Source organism: Bufo bufo, chromosome 11 (assembly GCF_905171765.1).
Source record: "Bufo bufo chromosome 11, aBufBuf1.1, whole genome shotgun sequence".
Classification (NCBI taxonomy): domain Eukaryota; kingdom Metazoa; phylum Chordata; class Amphibia; order Anura; family Bufonidae; genus Bufo; species Bufo bufo.
Window position 1 is genome coordinate 30,366,194 of NC_053399.1, and position 17,660 is coordinate 30,383,853.

General features: G+C 48.5%; 1 protein-coding gene across 1 annotated transcript in view; it reads right to left on the reverse strand.

Annotated features, from left to right (window-relative positions):
- PPM1A (protein phosphatase, Mg2+/Mn2+ dependent 1A) overlaps positions 1 to 13,071 on the reverse strand; it is a 47,487-nt gene extending 34,416 nt beyond the window's left edge. Inside the window, exon 1 of the mRNA XM_040411204.1 lies at positions 12,723 to 13,071. The gene's annotated coding sequence lies outside the window, so the exon portion shown is untranslated. The remainder of the gene's footprint in view (positions 1 to 12,722) is intronic.
- Positions 13,072 to 17,660: the final 4,589 nt, after the last annotated feature.

Sequence of the window (17,660 nt, forward strand, 5' to 3'; positions counted from 1 at the left end):
TTCCTCAACTTTGCAGGCTGAACTGGACAGACTGATGTGTTTTAGGTTTAATTTCAGGCAGCACACTGAGGTGCAGCTTGACCACTTGGCCCTTCTCCTAATTTTTCATCCTGTGTTCTTGGAATTAAAGTGCCGCAAGTCCCAAGCATTGTATAGCCAGCTTGGGAGAGACAACCATGGCTGCCATCTGATGTGCACTTGACTGGAACGTGAAATCCTCTGCCACAATTAAAGGTGTTGCCTCACATTTTCAAAGATTTAGTGAGTAAGAGGCAAGTTTACAAAACCAGAAACTCAAGAAAGCGTACATGACCTTACAAAAGAACCATACTACGCATCAAACATTTTTTTTAGGAAATGACTGCACTTACAGCCAGTCAACAGAACATTGTTTACAGTAGTCTGTAGTCTGAAAGGCAAGTTACAGACAAAACTAAAGTCTGTTTGCACGGAATCTGACCACCACCAGGAAGTGGAGAATGACAGGAATGGGCAGCCACAGAACAGCAGAGGGGGATCAATTAGGTGGTTATACTTTATGTATTTATATCACGACCCTCGAGCGCTGTACTCTGCACTGCCCCGGCAGTGCCACTGAGAATGAATGGAGCAGCAGGCATTGGACCCCCATTCTTCAGATCAGCAGCGGGCCTACGGGGTCAAAATCCCAGGAATCAGTTTGTTATCCCTTATCCTGTGGACAGGGGATATCTAATCTCTGCACAGCCTCTTTAAATGAAATGCAGGTTATACTGAATTGTTTCCAACAAAGCTATATATTAGTCTGCTCAGCTCCTCCTGCACTATAACATGTCGCCCGCAGATTGCACTGCATTTTCATGGTGATGGGTCCTTCTAAAACCCTTCCAAGGCTTGGTCATTTTGGGCCAACACCTCAGTTTAATTTATTAGCCAAGTTACTAAAGAAATCAGATTCCATTTGTACTTAAAAAAACAAAAACCTGTAGCCAGAAACGGTTCTTCTCTGCTCTGCACTAGTGTTCACAGATGACCCGTGAGAGGCTGTTTACACTGAGACGCCCACCGGAGGTACTCTCTACTTCCTCCCATTCTAGTCGCCTTCCCTTCCTCCTCCCACTTTAAGAAATGCACAACAATAACACATACTGAACAGAGAAGACATTTAGAGATGGTTTACTAAACAAAAAAGAAGAAGAGGTTACAAAGAGCTAAGGCTCCTTTTTACATCACCGTTTCTCCTTTCCGTTCTCCGGCTCAGTTGAGGAGCAGAACGGAAAGGACGGATTCTGCAGATAACTGAGACCTAACTGAGCGTAACGGAACCTAAAGACCCCATAAACTATAATGGGGTCCATTCGGTGTCCGCTCAAAATATGATTTTTGAGCGGACACCGAACGGACCCCATTATAGTCTATGGGGTCTTTAGGCTCCGTTACGCTCAGTTAGGTCTCAGTTATCTGCAGAATCAGTCCTGAAAGGGTCTGATCCAAGGTCAGGCTAGGGTTGTTTTTTTTGCCTGGTATCGACCGCGATGCCAGGATTTGCCTTTTTCGATACTAGGCTTCGCTATTGCATAGTCTAGTATCAGAACAAGCACGCTTTGTGTTCTCCTTAGCAGCACAGGGGAGAAGGAAGCAGTCTCTGCCTCCCCCCTGTGCCGCTGCTGCCACCAATGAGGAGAGAGGGGTGGGCGCACTGCGCCACCAATGATAACATAAAATTCTGAACCAAGTATCATGATATGTACAGCAGCGCCCGGGGATCTCACTGCAGTTACTATTATCCTTGGGCGGCGCTCCTTTCTCCCGCTATGTCCTCCGGTATCTTCGGGGACTTGGTTATACTGGGCGGAGACTGCTCTTGTTCTCCTGGTCGTCTCCTTCTCCCAGGCTGTAGCGCTGGCCAATCGCAGAGCAGAGCTCACAGCCTGGGAGGTCTTTTTCATGGTTCAGAATTAAAATCATTGGTGGCAGTGGCCACAGGGTCCCCTCCCCCTCATTGGTGGCAGTTCCGATCGGAGCCCCAGCAGTGTAACCCTGGGGCTCTGATCGGTTACCATAGCAGCCAGGATGCTACTGAAGCCCTGGTTGCCATAGTCAGCTCCCTGCTGCTATATGTACTATGCACAGGGCAGCAGGGAGTGTGAGATCCTATTCACTCTGATATAAAGGGTGAATAGGACAAGGGATTAAAAGATCCCAGGTTCTGGCCCCTAAGGGGGATAAGTTATTAAATTGAAAGAAAAAAATAAATAAAAATGAAAATATTAAGTATAAATCACCCGCTTTCTTAAAGTATTGGATTGGAGTATAGGATTGTGGTGATTAATATCTCCTTGGTGGCCCTATTTCAACTTTTAACTGTGTATTCAATTACCCCTTAATTCCACAGTTTTGTTCCCTGTACTGCCTACTTTTACCTGTGCTTAAAATAGGGTTGCTAGGCATGGTCCCTCTATCTGTTGAAGGACACAGAAGCAGGCTGCATGAAAGGTCAGATTACTGACAGACAGGGACTGTAAGTAAATGATTAAAGCCAGGTCCTCCCCAGCAGCTGATAACAGTGCCTGGGCTGTGTGCACTTCTCCCTGTCCCTGCGCTTGGCAGACGCTCCCTCACTTAACAGAGCTGGAGAAGTAGAGTTGAAGCAGCGCAGACCAGGGAAGGGAGATCTGCCATCTGCTCAGTGTATAAATGAATGCAACATGTGGTAAGAGGACCCCTTTGTGCTGCAGGAGATTAACCCTTTAGGGGGAGGGCTCTGGTTACTGACACTTTTGGGGGGCTATTGTTACTGGCTAGTGAGGGCAGGCGGGATTAGCATCAGAGTGAGGGCAGTGGCGGCCAACTTAACTGAATAGTGAAATTGCAGTTTTATGCAGACTGGTTGCTAAGGGCTGAATCTTATTAAATATGGGGTAAGTCTAATAGTAACTGATTCTGGAATATCATGTTATTAGTAACTAAATATATGAAAATTGAAATTAGGGTCTAAGTGTGACAGTTATCCTTTAATGTTACATATAAAATACATTGCTCAAAAAAATAAAGGGAACACTTAAACAACACAATGTAACTCCAAGTCAATCACACTTCTGTGAAATCAAACTGTCCACTTAGGAAGCAACACTGAGTGACAATCAATTTCACATGCTGTTGTGCAAATAGAATAGACAACAGGTGGAAATTATAGGCAATTAGAAAGACACCCCCAATAAAGGAGTGGTTCTGCAGGTGGTGACCACAGACCGCTTCTCAGTTCCTATGCTTCCTGGCTGATGTTTTGGTCACTTTTGAATGCTGGCGGTGCTTTCACTCTAGTGGTAGCATGAGACGGAGTCTACAACCCACACAAGTGGCTCAGGTAGTGCAGCTTATCCAGGATGGCACATCAATGCGAGCTGTGGCAAGAAGGTTTGCTGTGTCTGTCAGCGTAGTGTCCAGAGCATGGAGGTGCTACCAGGAGACAGGCCAGTACATCAGGAGATGTGGAGGAGGCCGTAGGAGGGCAACAACCCAGCAGCAGGACCGCTACCTCCGCCTTTGTGCAAGGAGGAACAGGAGGAGCACTGCCAGAGCCCTGCAAAATGACCTCCAGCAGGCCACAAATGTGCATGTGTCTGCTCAAACGGTCAGAAACAGAGTCCATGAGGGTGATATGAGGGCCCGACGTCCACAGGTGGGGTTGTGCTTACAGCCCAACACCGTTCAGGACGTTTGGCAATTGCCAGAGAACACCAAGATTGGCAAATTCGCCACTGGCGCCCTGTGCTCTTCACAGATGAAAGCAGGTTCACACTGAGCACATGTGACAGATGTGACAGAGTCTGGAGACGCCGTGGAGAACGTTCTGCTGCCTGCAACATCCTCCAGCATGACCGGTTTGGCATTGGGTCAGTAATGGTGTGGGGTGGCATTTCTTTGGAGGGCCGCACAGCCCTCCATGTGCTCGCCAGAGGTAGCCTGACTGCCATTAGGTACCGAGATGAGATCCTCAGACCCCTTGTGAGACCATATGCTGGTGCGGTTGGCCCTGGGTTGCTCCTAATGTAAGACAATGCTAGACCTCATGTGGCTGGAGTGTGTCAACAGTTCGTGCAAGACGAAGGCATTGATGCTATGGACTGGCCCGCCCGTTCCCCAGACCTGAATCCAATTGAGCACATCTGGGACATCATGTCTCGCTCTATCCACCAACGTCACGTTGCACCACAGACTGTCCAGGAGTTGGCAGATGCTTTAGTCCAGGTCTGGGAGGAGATGCCTCAGGAGACCGTCCGCCACCTCATCAGGAGCATGCACAGGCGTTGTAGGGAGGTCATACAGGCACGTGAAGGCCACACACACTACTGAGCCTCATTTTGACTTGTTTTAAGGACATTACATCAAAGTTTGATCAGCCTGTAGTGTGTTTTTTCACTTTAATTTTGAGTGTGACTCCAAATCCAGACCTCCATGGGTTGAAAAATTTGATTTTCCATTTTTTTTATTTTTGTGTGATTTTGTTGTCAGCACATTCAACTATGTAAAGAACAAAGTATTTCAGAAGAATAATTAATTCAGATCTAGGATGTGTTATTTTTGTGTTCCCTTTATTTTTTTTGAGCAGTGTATATATACAATAAATAAACATAACATAGCCACGTCCGAAAAGTCCAAATTATAAAAATATTTAAAAAGTGTCCTATGCGGTGAGTGCCGCAACAAAAAATAAAATAAATAAAATAAATGGCTAATCACGCAGTTTTTAAGTCACCTTGTCCCACCAAAAAATAGGATCGGTCTGCGCTATTATGGGCCGGATGTTCCATAAAATGCAGAATGCACACTGCTTTTTTTGGAGCCTTTTTTCGCGTGGTATCGAATGGTATTGAGTATCGCAATACTTTTTTATGGTATCAAAACTGAATCAAAGTTTTGGCATCGAAATAACTAGGTCAGGCATGGGGAGAATGAGTCTGATCCAAGAACAGGCATGGGGGGGGTAAGGGTCTATTCCATGACCGTCTCTTATCCGAGGTCAGGCATTGAAGGGGGGGGGGGGGGTTCAGGAAAGAGTCTCTTATCCAAAGTCAGGCATGGAAGGGGGGGGGGAGGCGCTGATCCAAGGTCAGGCATGGGGGGGGGGGAGGGGGAGGAAAGGGTCTGATCCAAGGTCAGGCATGGGGGGGGGGGGGGGGGGGGAGGGTCTGATCCAAGGTCAGGCATGGGGGGGGAAAGGGTCTGATCCAAGGTCAGGCATGGGGGGGGGAGAGAAAGGGTCTGATCCAAGGTCAGGCATGGGGGGGGGGGGGAGAGAAAGGGTCTGATCCAAGGTCAGGCATGGGGGGGGGGGGAGAGAAAGGGTCTGATCCAAGGTCAGGCATGGGGGGGGGGGGGGAGAAAGGGTCTGATCCAAGGTCCGGCATGGGGGGGGAAAGGGTCTGATCCAAGGTCCGGCATGGGGGGGGAAAGGGTCTGATCCAAGGTCAGGCATGGGGGGGGAGGAAGGGTCTGATCCAAGGTCAGGCATGGGGGGGGGGGGGAAGGGGTCTGATCCAAGGTCAGGCATGGGGGGGGGGGGAAAGGGGTCTGATCCAAGGTCAGGCATGGGGGGGGGGGGAAAGGGGTCTGATCCAAGGTCAGGCATGGGGGGGGAAAGGGGTCTGATCCAAGGTCAGGCATGGGGGGGGGAAAGGGGTCTGATCCAAGGTCAGGCATGGGGGGGGAAAAGGGGTCTGATCCAAGGTCAGGCATGGGGGGGGGGAAGGGTCTGATCCAAGGTCAGGCATGAGGGGGGGGGAAAGGGTCTGATCCAAGGTCAGGCATGAGGGGGGGGAAAGGGTCTGATCCAAGGTCAGGCATGAGGGGGGGGAAAGGGTCTGATCCAAGGTCAGGCATGAGGGGGAAGGGTCTGATCCAAGGGGGGGGGGAGAAAGGGTCTGATCCAAGGTCAGGCATGGGGGAAAAAAGGGTCTGATCCAAGGTCAGGCATGGGGGGGGGGGGGGAGGGTCTGATCCAAGGGGGGGAAAAAGGGTCTGATCCAAGGTCAGGCATGGGGGGGGAAGGGTCTGATCCAAGGTCAGGCATGGGGGGGGGGAAGGGTCTGATCCAAGGTCAGGCATGGGGGGGGGGAAAGGGTCTGATCCAAGGTCAGGCATGGGGGGGGGAAAGGGTCTGATCCAAGGTCAGGCATGGGGGGGGAAAGGGTCTGATCCAAGGTCAGGCATGGGGGGGGAAAGGGTCTGATCCAAGGTCAGGCATGGGGGGGGGGAAAGGGTCTGATCCAAGGTCAGGCATGGGGGGGGGGAAAGGGTCTGATCCAAGGTCAGGCATGGGGGGGGGGAAAGGGTCTGATCCAAGGTCAGGCATGGGGGGGGGAAAAGGGTCTGATCCAAGGTCAGGCATGGGGGGGAAAAAGGGTCTGATCCAAGGTCAGGCATGGGGGGGAAAAAGGGTCTGATCCAAGGTCAGGCATGGGGGGGAAAAAGGGTCTGATCCAAGGTCAGGCATGGGGGGGAAAAAGGGTCTGATCCAAGGTCAGGCATGGGGGGGAAAAAGGGTCTGATCCAAGGTCAGGCATGGGGGGGAAAAAGGGTCTGATCCAAGGTCAGGCATGGGGGGGAAAAAGGGTCTGATCCAAGGTCAGGCATGGGGGGGAAAAAGGGTCTGATCCAAGGTCAGGCATGGGGGGGAAAAAGGGTCTGATCCAAGGTCAGGCATGGGGGGGAAAAAGGGTCTGATCCAAGGTCAGGCATGGGGGGGAAAAAGGGTCTGATCCAAGGTCAGGCATGGGGGGGGGGAAAGGGTCTGATCCAAGGTCAGGCATGGGGGGGAAAAAGGGTCTGATCCAAGGTCAGGCATGGGGGGGAAAAAGGGTCTGATCCAAGGTCAGGCATGGGGGGGAAAAAGGGTCTGATCCAAGGTCAGGCATGGGGGGGGAAGGGTCTGATCCAAGGTCAGGCATAGGCGTCTGATCTGAGGTCAGATAAATATATTTTATTTTTTTACCCCCCTCTAAAAACTAGGTGCATTTTATAAAGAGGAAAATACAGTAAGTGCAGCTAGTAGTAGGCATTAAAACCATTAGTGCTGTTTAAATGGATTAATGCGCTGAATTTGTTTACTTGCAGGTTCACTCACTTACTTCCCAGTGCTGCGCTCCAAAAATGGCCACTAATGGAGGGTCGCGGCTATCAGTGGCCTCCATTCACTTACACTGGTGATGGATGGGAAAGCCACTCGATCCTGTAAGCAACACAAGTTGGCAAGTGCACTTTGCATGTATTGCACACTGTAACTCAGGAAATCAGGTGCCACTTTAGCACATGGTCACTGTAATGACTTGGCTACAGGGTCACGTTCATAAGTCACGTCACACAGAGAAGGTGGGTTTATAAGTTGAAACATTAAATCAAGTGCATTGAGACAAGAATACAACAAGAATTTTTGGTTGCTTAAAGGGAACCTGTCACCGGGATTTTGTGTATAGAGCTGAGAACATGGGTTGCTAGATGGCCACTAGCACATCCGCAATACCCAGTCCCCATAGCTCTGTGTGCTTTTATTGTGTAAAAAAAACTGATTTGATACATATGCAAATTAACCTGAGATGAGTCCTGTCCCAGAGCTATGGGGACTGGATATTGCGGATGTGCTGGCGGAGATCTAGCAACCCATGTCCTCAGCTCTATACACAAAATCCCGGTGACAGGTTCCCTTTAACTTCAATGCTTCCTTATGGAAGAAATAGCTGCGTGACTATTGCCCAGCGCCAAGAATCGTGTAATTATTTTAAGTCACTTTCTACATTTTCCTTCATAGGGACACAGCGAACACTGTGCAACCACATGTGGTCAAGGAGTCTTATCCTAGATTGCACAAATTGTCAAGTCACAGTTTTAACCTACCCTAAAAGTTAAAGTGGTTGCCCCAAAATGACAACCCACCTATCCATAGCAAGTGCAACATGCTCAATCAACCACAGCTACATTCGAACAGAGGAACCCCCATTTTCATGATCAGTGGGGGTACCAGACTCATCACCTTCCCAGCAGATCTCCCTTTAAAAATTATTCAACAGCGCCAAAATTATATGCATGGAAATAACAGGTCCCACATCTAATAAGCTAAGCTTGATTATTTTTTTGCCTTTTTTTTTTTTTTTATTCTTATGCCCATATGGAAAAGGCATAAAGGCTGACACTGATTATTTTAAATTTACATGTTGTAGATCTGCCACCAGGTTACGACCAATTCAGTGGCACCAATCTGGGCGCACGTGCCAAGAATTAACATGCTCATTCCTTTCCTTTTGCTAAGTGGATTCCAAATCCATATTGTATGAACTACCTTGATTTCAACACAGAAAAAAATACCAAATTCCTCAAAAGTAAAATGCTCTGAACTAAGCCTGCACGATATATCGCCAAAGCAATCGTATTGCGATAATCAAAGATTGCGATATGGCGATTACCTATACACAGAGGGAGGAGGGGCTGGGGGCCGGCATCTGTATTAGGAATGACAGTGGGGACCGATGCAGTCCCTGTATTACTTGGATGGCTATATATGTGCCATCCACACATCGCCTCCATAACAGTGCGCCATCCACAGATCCCCTCCATAACAGTGCAAATAGACCTCTAGCACAATTCCCTTAAAATATCGCATATCGTTATCGCAATTTTTAGGGTCCTAATCGTAATCGCACAAAATTCCCATATCGTGCAGCCCTACTCTGAACATACCCTAACAGAATTGAACAGATTGTTAAAGTTATGAGAAAACTAAATATGTAGCTTGTTTATTTTTTTTTAAACCACCTTGGAAAGTTCATTTTATAAAGACTGTTTTCTGAATTTTCCTACTTAATTTATAATTGCAAATGTGTAAACAACACACTAAGGGTCCATTGCGGACCAGAAAAGGCATTTTCTATTAGTGGCTGTGATGTGCGGATCCGCAAATTGCGGATCGCACATTGCAGGTATCCGTGTTTTGCGGATCCGCAAAACACTTACGGACGTGTGAATGGACCCTAAAACTTAGGGATATTTGTCTTGTGGGTAAAATTTCAGGATGAACCTAAAATGCACTCTAACCTTAATGCGACCTTCTCTAAACTTCTGAATGCACATGTCAAACTGTTCAGTGATTCAGTACTTTTTGCACAACTTGCTGTTCTCTAATAAGGAGCTTATCGGCAAAATTCAAAACAGGTGTTTGATCCATGAATCGCCCAATAAATTTCCTGGTTCAATGTAAACAGTCCTCCTCATCATGCTGTTCACATTTTGACATCATGAGACCAAGACGACACCTAACAATTGATCAACAGTACCTAGTCATTGCAAGGCTTCAAGCAGGATGTTCTCAGATGGAAGTGGTCAATGAGCTTAGAGCGTCATCAGCAGGTTATATCAGAGATACAGAGAGTCAGAAAGGCAGAGAAGTGGACGTCCTTGGTTACATTCCACAATGATGACCGCTTCATTGTGAACAATGCCCTGAAGAAGCAGATGCCACACAACTCCAGGCACATTTAAGGGCGTTGAAAGGCACTCGAGTGTCACGTCATGCAAGAGTACCTGATCAAAAGGCGTTATCGTCTTGCATGGGGACCAGGGAGCATCTACGCTAGACGAGGGACCAGTCGGCCTCAGAGAGGCGGCAATGAACTGAGGTAGGCGGCTCTAATGAAAGGGAGGGCGGCGATTTCAATTCAGAAGGCAGCGATGGGCACCAAAACGAGATGGCTGCAGCCAGGCACCCTGCATCATGAGACGTCCCCTTGGACACATTTGTGACAGGTTATATAAACCTGTTTTATATGATTATAGAGCCACAGGCGCATTTGATAAGGTCACTTTAGGATTCAGTGTATTAGTAGGGACCTCGCCATATGTTTAGGTTATAGGCCTAAATTCTGATGACAGAATCCCTTTAAATCAATTTTTGAGATAAGGAAATCACCATTGCTGCTTCTACTTAAATGCCCTGCCTTCATGATATATCATCACTGTGGTGCGAACTTTTTACATTTTTCATAAGTTTCACCCGAAAGCCAAATATCCCTAACTTTTTGTGAGTAGTGTACAATTACCCTCGAGTTACAGATACATAGGGCAGCATTTCCACTGCAGAATTTACCCTATGCATTGCAAACTGTGAAACCTGCACCAAAAATCTGCTGCGGGTTCCAAATCTGCACAGCGGGTCAGATTACTCTGCGGATGCTGGTACCGTGAAGCCCTGTACAACTCACTGGTATCAAGTCTGCAGGGTATTCATCCTGACATGGATACAGACCGCGTGTGTGTTCCGCATTTTACAGAATGTCGGGCCTGTAAGACTCACCTGTCCGCTGTCTCACCGCTGCTCCGTTCCCGGTCCTTGCAGGACCAGGAAGCGCCTGGGTCATATGACCACAGCAGACAATCACAGGCCTCAGAGGTTACACCGGCTTGAAAGAACGACTCGTTAAGTGATCACTGAATTTCAGCGTGGTCCTGTAATAGGATGCCACAAGTCAGTTTCTTGTGGTTTCCTCCACCATCACCTGTGAGCGGTATTATCATGAAGTGGAAGCGTTTAGGAATCACAGAAACTCAGCCACAACGTGGAGACCACGTAAAAGTTACTGGGTGACGAAGTACATAAAAATCAACCACCGACTCCATAACTGCCATTAAAAGGGGTATTCCCATCTGACATTGGGGGTATATAGCTAGGATATGCCTTAATGTCCTATAGGTGCAGGTCCCACCTCTGGAGAACTAAGCCTTTGAAGTGCCGCCCTCCATTCATTTCTATGGGACTGCTGAAAATAGTCAAGCGGCGGGCTCGGTTGTTGTCTGACGTCCCATTGAAATAAACGAGAAGCGCTGTACGCAAGCAAGCCCACCGCTCCATTCACTTCTATGGGGCTTATGGGCTATTTTCGGCAGGCCCATAGAAATGAATGGAGGGTAGCCACGCATGCACTCTACTGCAATTGTCCAAGACAGGAATACCCCTTTCACCTGCGCCAGGAGCATCATGACATGGGTTTTCATGGCCCAGCGGCTGCATACAAGCACAATGCAGAGCGCTGGATGGCGTGGTGTAAGACATGCCGCCACTGGACTCTGGAGCAGTGGAAACGTAGAGCAATGAACAAAGCTCTGAAGGACGAGTCTGGGTTTGGCAAATGCCAGGAGAACGTCACTTGCCTGACTGCATTGTGCCAACTGTAAAGTTTGGAGGAGGGTTGATATTTAAAGGGTTTCTGCAGTTTGCTTAAACTGATGATCTATCCTCTAGATAGATCATCAGCATCTGACCGGCAGGGGTCCAAACCCCGCCGATTAGCTATTTGAGAAGGCAGCGGAGCGGCCTTCTCACTGTTTACCGCTGGCCCAGTGACGTCACGACTAGTATCAACTGGCGCGACTAAGCTCTTCACATGAATAAAGCTTAGCCCCGCCCAGTTAATACTAGTCGTGACGTCACTGGGCCAACGGTAGACAGTGAGAAGGCCGCGGCACTGCTGGAGCGCCGCTGCCTTCTAAAACAGCTGATCGGCAGGGGTCCCAGGTGTCGGACCCCCGCCGGTCAGATGCTGATGATCTATCCAGAGGATAGATCATCAGTTTAAACAAACTGCAGAACCCCTTGGGTTTCAGTATACCAAGACATTTCGGAAAACTGCAGGCCTCCAACTTTGTGGGAACAGTTTAGGGAAGGCTCTTCTCTGCTAGAACACGACTGCCCCCTAGTACGCATAGCAAGGTCCAAGGTTGTGGGGAGTCTGGTGTGGAAAAGCTTGACTGGTCCGTACAGAACCCCAACCAACACCTTTGGGATGAACTAGAACGGAGATTACGAGCCAGGCCTCCTCTTCCACCATCAGCCCCTGACCTCACAAATCATCTTCTGAATGAATGGGCAAAATTCCCACAAACCCCCTCCAAAATCTTGTAGAAAGCCTTCTCGGAAGAGCTCCACACTAAGGGCTCGTGCCAATGACTGTCGCTTCAGTCCGCATTTTAGGTGGGTTGGCTGTGAACCCATTCACTTCAACGAGGCCGCAAAAGATGAGAACAGGACACCGTGCACCAACCCCACCATACGTCCTCGTTATGGATGAGGATAGGACTGTTCTATTATAGGCCGGATGTTCCGTAAAATGCAGACCGCAAAAACGGCTACGACGGTGTGCCTATGGATTTAGCAGGGAATTGCCAATTAAGCAACTTCCTAATGTAAAGGTATGGGGGGGGGGATAAAATAATGGAGGAAGAGGGTGGGAAAAGTAGGAGGAGGAGGGGAGAGATGAAAGGGGGTTTCAGCTGAAATTTTCCGCCTCACGAGCCCCCCCCCCGCAGGCCGGATTACCGCGCCGCTCCCCCGCAGGCCGGATTACCGCGCCGCTCCCCCGCAGGCCGGATTACCGCGCCGCTCCACGGCAGGCCGGATTACCGCGCCGCTCCCCAGCACCTCTGCAGGCCGGATTACGCCGCCGCTCCCCCGCACCTTTGCAGGCCGGATTACCGCACCGCGCCGCTCCCGCAGGCCGCGGTGGTTGCGCAGTGGGATTTTTTTTATTTTTTTTTCATTATTAGACCGCTATCCGCCCACTGCTGCAAGGCTCGGGCCCAGCTCAGCGCCCCACCGAAGCGGCCGAGGCCTTCGCCTCACCCCCGCCGCGCGAGCCTCCCTCCCCCGCAAGCTTTTTACCGCCTCTGCTTGTTGTGGCGCAGTCAGAAATAAGACTCACCTGCCACCGGAGGACGAGAAGAAGGGGCGCTGGAGACTGCGGAGGAGAGGCGGCCGCCTCTCAGGCGGAGGTAGTGACGGGCAGCAGCGTCTTTCGGCCCCGAACAGACGGTCTCGTCATCCCCCTTCTCCCTAACCCCCACGGGGGACACGAAGGGAGCAGAGCGGGCCGGTGCTGCGGTCACACGGCGGCTGAAGAACTGGGGGAGGGGGAAGGGTCTATGAATGAGATGTCACTGAAATGAGGAAAGGGCCGGGGAGAGTCAGCCTAGGACTGAGCTCGTAACACCCCCCCTCTCTAGCGCTCGCTCTCTGTCACAGGCGCGTCCACGCGAGCTTCTGCGCCGTGAGCGCGCCCGGCGACGTCATCGGCTTTTTTTTTTTTTTTTTTTCTTCCCGCCCATTCCTCTCTGAGGTGCCCGGATGTTGTGCGAGGCGCACGGGTCGGCTTGCGATGACGTCATCCTGGTGTTTGACACCTCGATGTCATAGCCTACTGTGTCACTGTTCTCAAAAAGCGGGAAAACTCCCAGTGTGATGGTTTAAGACTGAGAGTTGTACTTTTCCCAATCACCCTAGCGTGCATCTCACTGCTGTGGAATTTTTTTTCTGCAGAAAATCAGATAAATTCCAGTCACATTGGCCTTCGTATGTGTCCCAGACAAGGCTGCCTCCATTTTGGATGGTGCCCTGTGAGGTACAATCTGTGGGTACCGCTCCCTATAGGGTGCGAGGTGATAAAGTGTGAAAATAACCATACGGTCCAGAGTTATAACGCTATACAGTATGGTGCCCTAGGTTTTTCAATGGCGTGTAGCATGTACGCCAGGAAGGCTCACCATGCATACGCCAAACGTGTCCTTAGGGGTCTGTGAGGCCAGGAGAGTGGTTTTAGGTCAGAATATGTCCGTATGCCATAAAATAAAGGTATATAATAGTCAGGGATGCCCCTAGCCTTTCTGCTGCCTGAGGCAAAAACAAACTGCGCTATCCTACTCTTTCTTGCCCCTACCTGGTGCTGCCCGATGCAATCGCCCCATTGGTGTTGCACCCCTGATAATAGTGTAGACTGTGTCATTCCATCTTGTGGGGTCCAGTGGAAAAAAACGTATACGTTAGAAGAAAAAAAATACAAAAACGCAGCACACTATATTCTTGTATCCTTCACAGTTCGGTAAAAAAAAAGTATACTTGATGGGGTGCCAGGAGTCAGACCCCCACCGATCTAAGGGCTCATGCACACAAACTTTTTGTTTTCCGTTACCTTTTTTTATAGGTCCATATGCGGAACCATTCACTTCAATGGGGCTTGAAAAAAAGCGGAAATGACTGTGTGCATTCCGTGTCTGCAAGTCCTATTTTTGTCCATTTTGCAGACGAGGTCAGGCATTGTTACAATGGATCTGCAAAAAAACGGATCATCCTGAGGATAGGTCATCAATATTGTACTCTTGAAAAACACCTTTAAAAGGGTTGGCCCATCTCACGCATTGGTGGTATATCGCCAGGATATGCTACCAATGTCTGATAGGTTAGGGTCCCACCTCTGGGACCCGCACCTATCTCTAGAACAGAACTCGCAAAATGAAGTACAGCGAACTGCGCATGCACAGCCGCCCTTAATTTATTTCTATGGGACTGCCGGGAAAAAAACAAGCACGCCGCCCCTCCCACAGAAATGAATGGAGGGTGGCTGCGCATGCATGTTGCGCTCTCTTTCACTTTGCGGGCTCCTTTCTAGAGATAGGTGCAGGTCCCAGAGGTGGGACCCGCACCTATCAGACATTGGTGGCATAGCCTAGCGATATACCACCAATGTGTGAGATGGGCCAAACCCTTTAAGCTGGTCATACACGCGGAAAACAACTTTAAGGGAAGTTCACATCATCGCTTCATTTTCCATTCTGATACTGTGCATGACTAAGGCTACTTTCACACTTGAGTTTTCCCTTTCCGCTTTTGATATCCGTCATAGGATCTCAATAGCGGAGGAAAACACTTTAGTTTTGTTCCCATTCATTGTCAACGGGGACAAAACTGAACTGAACGAAACAGAATGCACCAAAATGCAGTCCATTCCGTTTGGTTGCGTCCCCATCGCCGACAGAATAACACTGCAAGCAGCGTTTTTCTGTCCGCGATGTGGTGCGGAGCAAGACGGATCTGTCACGACTCACAATGTAAGTCAATGGGGAAGGATCCGTTTTCTCGGACATAATAGAAAACAGATCCGTCCCCCATTGACTTTCAATGGAGTTCATGACGGATCCGTCTTGGCTATTTTAAAGATAATCCAACCGGATCAGTTTATAACGGATGCAGACGGTTGTATTATCATGACGGAAGCATTTTTGCTGATCCATGACAGATCCAGCAAAAACGCTAGTGTTAAAGTAGCCTTATGCATATTTGGAGTCCTTTTGAGCCATTTCTGCCTGAGATACGTTTTTTTAGACGGAAAAAAAAATCAGTCTAAAAAATGGATGTCAGATGGAAAAGGCTCAAAAGGACTCCAAATGTAATGGGATCAGACGAGATAGCTGTCGGCCAGACAAGCTTTCAGCTGACAGATATCTTGTGTATAGTCCTGAACCCCCATATCTCTTAGGCCTCTTTCACATGGGCGTTGCGGGAAAAGGTGCGGGTGCGTTGCGGGAACATGCGCGATTTTTCAACGCGAGTACAAAATATTGTAATGCGTTTTGCACGCGCGTGAGAAAAATCGGCATGTTTGGTACCCAAACCCGAACTTCTTCACAGAAGTTCGGGCTTGGGATCGGTGTTCTGTAGATTGTATTATTTTCCCTTATAACATGGTTATAATGGAAAATAATAGCATTCTGAATACAGAATACATAGTACAATAGCGCTGGAGGGGTTAAAAAAAATATATATAATAATTTAACTCGCCTTAATCCACTTGCTCGCGCAGCCCGCTTCTCTTCTGTCTTCTTCTTTGCTGTGCACAGGAATAGGACCTTTGATGATGTCACTGTGCTCGTCACATGGTCCAATCACATGGTTCATCACCATGGTGAGGGACCATGTGATTGGATCATGTGATGTGACGTCACCACAGGTCCTTAGCCAGCAGCTCAACATTACAGAAGAAGACAGAGATCTGCAACTACGCGATCAAGTGGACTCGGTGAGTTAATTTTTAAAAAAATTTAACCCCTCCATCACTATTGTACTATGCATTCTGTATTAAGAATGCTATTATTTTCCCTTATAACCATGTTATAAGGGAAAATAATAAAGATCGGGTCCCCATTCCAATCGTCTCCTAGCAACCGTGCGTGAAAATCGCACCGCATCCGCACTTGCTTGCGGATGCTTGCGATTTTCACGCAGCCCCATTCACTTCTATGGGGCCTGTGTTGCGTGAAAAACGCACAAAATAGAGCTTGCTGCGATTTTCACGCAACACACAAGTGATGCGTTTAAATCACCGCTCATGTGAACAGCCCCACTATGTGCTCTCCGCATCCGCATTTCCGGAGTACGGCCCCGAACTTCCGGGCTTCGGGCCAGAACTTCTGGGACGCGGCTCTGCAAAAAAATAGAACATGTCCTATTCTTGTCCGCAATTGCGGACAAGAATAGGCAGTTCTATTGCGGGTGCCGGCAATACATCACTGACGTGTGAATGGACCCTTAGGCTAAATGCACACGATCAGGATTGCGTGCAGAAAATCCGCACAGTAGGTCATGTATATTGTATTTTATGAGGATTTGAAATTCCCATGCACACGATGCAGATTTCTTCCACGTCGATTTTAACCTACGATGCAGATTTTAAAATCCGCAGAATGTAAATTTATTTAATTTTTCCTGACCGGATTTTCTCCATTCACTTCAATGGGGAGAGGGAAATCCGCACCAATTGATGCGGATTGACCGCATGGATTTCCCTGCGAACACCTGCGGATTTCAGTGTGGATTGTCCACACATAAATGCTGAACATGTGCATTTACCCTCAGGGCTTATGCACACGAACATGTGCTGGCCGTGCCCGAATTGTAGCCCGCAAACAGCGGGTCAGCAATATACAGGATGGAGAGATGCTCTGTAGAAGTATCTCCTGTTCTGGTGGACCATGTATGACATGGTCAGCCATTCATTAAATTTTTGAGAAAAGGACCTGTGGTGACTAGCTGATCATCCCACGGACTGCGTTTCTGGTGGGACAACCCCTTTAAGGCCAGTGAAAACTGATTGACATAAAGCCTAATATTTCAATTTGTACATTTTTAGACTGCCGTTGTATTCTTTGAACTTTCAGCCTTGGGTTGCACAACCTGCGGCCCAGAGGCCACATGAGGCCCTTAACCATCAGGTCACAGAAATGCTTGCCTGTGTCTGGTGGCTGCTCACATGGCACACTGCATATCTGGGACCCACATATGTTGGCAGAATGAGGGGGTGCCTTTACACGCTGCACATTTTGTGGCAGAAAATTCCGCAACTGAAAATCAATTCCGTTCATCTGAATGGAGCAGCAAGCGCATGGATTTCTGCAAGCCCCATTTAGGTTATTGGAATTAATTTTCAGTTGCAGAATTTTCTTCCACAAAATCTGCCGCGTGTGAAGGCGCCCTTATAACCCTTGTGTGACACTCCAAAAAGAAGTAGATAAGGTGGAGAGGTGGCCGTGCATGCATGTCATTATCTTCATTGCAGTTTATGGGGCTAGTAAAACACTCTGCTGCTTCAATAAACTCACATAGTGCAGTTTCTGGAGTGCAGAATGGGGAGAAAGGGATCCCATGCTCCACAAAGTTGGGAGTCCCGTTAGGTGAAACCAGCATCTAACATTTGTAGCATATACTTTTCATATCCAAAAATAAAAATTCCAGCACTTGAAATCTGTAAAAATCCAAAGTTTATTGAAAATACATTAAAAATTACATGAGTCTGTACCGCACACTGCAGTCA